The following is a 3,759-nucleotide window of genomic DNA, read 5'->3' as shown; positions in this document are numbered from 1 at the left end:
CAGTTTTCTTCTGGCGGGTGGAGAGAAAGGGCTGTATTCTTGTCTGCCTGCCCATTTGAGGGTGGGTAGGTGTGCGAGGGCGCCCCAGGCTTTTTCTGTGGTCATCTCCAGCTGAGACTTAGGGCTGGCTAATTGGAGCTTAGTGGGTTGGATTTGGCTTCTACTTCTGTCCAGGAGTTTGATCGCAGCCCATCTCTTTCCCCCTTTCTTTTGGGTGGCATGACTGCCCCTCATCTTGAAGGATAGCTCAGTCGAATTCCTACCTCAATTGCTCCAAGGATTCACCTAGGGTCCCAAGTAAGGATTTTGGGGTTCTGACCTGTTCCCACTCCTTCCTAGTTTGCTTATGGGCTGCCCCAAATGACAGGAGCTAGAGTAGTGGAATTCGGCCTTGGCTGCTTTGGGGATTTTTTTCCACCAATACTCATCCCTTTCTGCTTCAGACGCTGAGGCAGGGATCCCGGATGTCTTGGTTTCCAAGGTCAGAGACAGCTGCACTTGGGTTCTGACTGGGCTGCTGGTTCCTGGAATTCCCTGGATGGGAGTAGCATTTGCCTCCTGGGTTGCCAGGAGCAGACTTTCTTAGGAGATTCCGCCCTCTGCCATGGTGGCCTGAGTCTTGGAGAGCATGTGGAGAGTCAGGGCCTCAGGAATCCCAGTTGTTTTTGGTTAGTTTTGGGAGACCTGGCTTGATATCAGTGTTCCGACCAATGCCCTAATAAAATTAAGAGTCTCAAGCCATTCCGCAAGAAAAATCCAGTTGTTTATTAGGAGCACCATGTCGACACAACCTAGGTAAAGCCAGCTCTGACTACACCCAGTTCAGTGTCAACCTTGAGCGTGGTGAAATTCAAATTGCCAAATTGTAGGCAGCCAACAGTCAGCAGAACTAGCCTGCAGATACCCAGTTTTATAGCGCCACTCCAGATTGAATGGGGTTATGCCTGATGTCTTGAAGCTATTAGGATCTGGATGGAGAGGTCAGACTGTAATAGGAAAAAAGAATAACCTTGAGAAATAGGAGAAAGAGCTGCAGTTAAGACAAAAGAAATCTGAGTCCAGGGCAGAAATGTAATTTGGGAAAGCATTTCAGACTGGACTCTCCCTAGCTCTATAAGATAAAGGGAGGGAGGAGGAAAGAAGATAAAGGGAGGGAGGAGGAAAGCATATTCAGACTTGCAAGTTTGTTAGTGTAGCCTTATAATAAAAATAGTATTACCATTCACAACTTTGGTTTTCTAGTCTGGTCTACCTTGAAGGCCAGACGTGAATCTTGCAAGTCTGAATACACTTGTAATGTAATGCTGCACATTGACCAGGCCCATTTTGCTTGTACGCAGCCTAAAGTACATGAGTATTTTAGTTAGTTTAATTAATTACTGGCACAAATTTTATGTTTTACCTAGTCTTTTATCTACAATGCAATTATTTCACTGTTTAGCTCTTTGGATCAGATCTACCAGGTAATGTTCCCAGCAGACTTGATTACTTTCCTGATCCTTGTCCTGATGATACTGTCCTTGCAGTTTTAATGCAGAACAGGTTTAAAAAAAAGCAATTGGTGGAGTCCCCTAGGTTTGTTTTCTCTATTTTGAATGTCATGAACCAGCTTGGGAGAAAAAACTATCACAAATCATATACGTATATACATACATACATGCATATTTTGGGACATACATATGTTGGGACATACGTATGTCCCAAAATAGCTCAAATGGCAGGTCAGAGGAAAAGAGGACCAGAGAATGAAATGTGTACGGAGGGAGGGAGAGAGAGAATCAAGAACAAGTGATATAGACAAAAAAAGAGGAACACAGAATTGAGGAAAGAACTTTCTCTTGTATAATCCTGCATTTGTGACCTCTCAACTGGGCTAGGTTCGGATGTGAATTTAGTGTGGGTTTTGTTTTTGTTTGTTTTTTTGATAAAAGGACCTGTGTTCAGAAGTGGCCTAACAGAGATAAGAGATATAGAAAAGGGTTTTAAGGAACATTGCCCTGAGCGAGGCTCTTCTTGCCTGTGACCTGTGAGCTGGATAATTTCTGAACAGGCACTCTAACACTCTTTTCAGGAACACTGAATCCATGTCCAAAAATAGCATAGCTGATAGTAATGCAGGCAAAGAAGAGAAAAATGGAGGTGAAGTGGGCAGAATGACAGACAAAAAGTGATCGGAGCAAGAGGTTCAGCAAAAGAGATACAGGTGGTCCTCAACCTATGACCACAATTGAGCCCAAAATTTCTGTTTTTAAGTGAGACATTTGTTAAATGAGTTTTGCCCCATTTTATGACCTGTCTTGCCTCAATTATTAAGCAAATCACCACAATTGATAAGTTAGTAAGTTGGTTATTAAATGAATCTGGTTTCCCTATTGACTTTGCTGGTCAGAAGGTCGCAAAAGGGGATCACGCTACCTTGGGACACCGCAACGGTCATAAATATGAACCAATTGCCAAGCATCTGAATTTTGATCACATGACCTTAGGGATGCTGCAATGGTCATGTCAAAAATGGTCATAAATCGATTTTTTCAGTGCCGTTGTAACTTTGACTGGTCATTAAACAAACTGTTGTAAGTTGAGGACTATCTGTACAACACAAGACAGCAAGGGAATGTGTGACAGCCAGAATAACTTCAAACTGAAACAGATCAAGAAATCTTTAAACTGCCACCACAGTCGGCTGGGAATGACATGAACATAGTAAGGACATGTCATGTAAAAATACCAGCTCCAAACAAACCACCCATCAGTTATCTATTCTACACCTAAATTTAGGAGTTCACATGCTGGGTAAGTTATGAAGAGTGATGGCCCCTTGCATTCAGATGAGCTACTCCATTTTCTAATAGGTATAGTAAGGGAAAATGGAAACGGAACTGTTCCACTCACTAAAATGCCTGACAATATTAAAACATGTAGTTATAGTGGGGAAAGTATTAGTTAGATTTATGATGCCAGCATTCTCTGATTATATTGGGATACGGAGGATGCAATACTTTGTCTAGAGAAGAAAGCAATTTTTCCTTCTCATTAAGGCAAGGCCTTTCCTAATGCTGCTGCAGCTGTTTTGTTGAGTCAGAGTCGTGGCTTCTTGCCCAAAATCTGAGTAAGGCAATATAGTCTGTAACATGCATTTATTATTTCTTTTTGCAATATAAGGGCAGAAATGTAGCTTTGCTCAGTAGGGCTAATATTCAATACAGCACTGGTATGGGTTGGTAAGACTATATATATATACTGTTTCAATAATTGAAAAAGTCTGTACAGAACTTTGCACAGTGCAAGTGCCACTGATGAAAATGAAGATACCTGAAACTGATACGAAAATATTTTTAGGATTGCAGCATTTCTAATCTGAGCAGCAGCCATTATTCTGAAACACTTGTTGCAAGTTACTTCATCTTTTCACATGGGCAGCTATGCTGCCAGGCCATAACTGTAATGTAAACTATTTGCAGGTTCCAATCTGGGTCGGTCACCAAGACCAGAGATTTAGTCTTCTGAGCTATTTTAAACTATTTTTAAAAAGCCAATAGTAAGGAGGCAGACTCCTTTGTTTTTCCAGGCCTGTAGGCCTCTTAAGAAAGATAACAGACAAATGTCTATAGAGATCCTCAATCATCCAGGTTGTCCCAAAGGTGCTTTTTCAAAATGCATCTGAAGTTTCTTGGTTTTCATTGAAAACGTTTTGCTTCTCAACCAAGAAGTTTCTTCAGTTCTAACTTCTAACTAAATTGAAGAAGCTTCTTGGAAGAG

The sequence above is a fragment of the Notechis scutatus genome, chromosome 4, assembly GCF_049901735.1.
Source record: "Notechis scutatus isolate UNSWTSFEM ecotype Mainland chromosome 4, rNotScu1.2, whole genome shotgun sequence".
NCBI lineage: Eukaryota > Metazoa > Chordata > Lepidosauria > Squamata > Elapidae > Notechis > Notechis scutatus.
The sequence above is the reverse complement of the archived record's forward strand: the minus strand, read 5'-3'. Positions refer to the sequence as shown.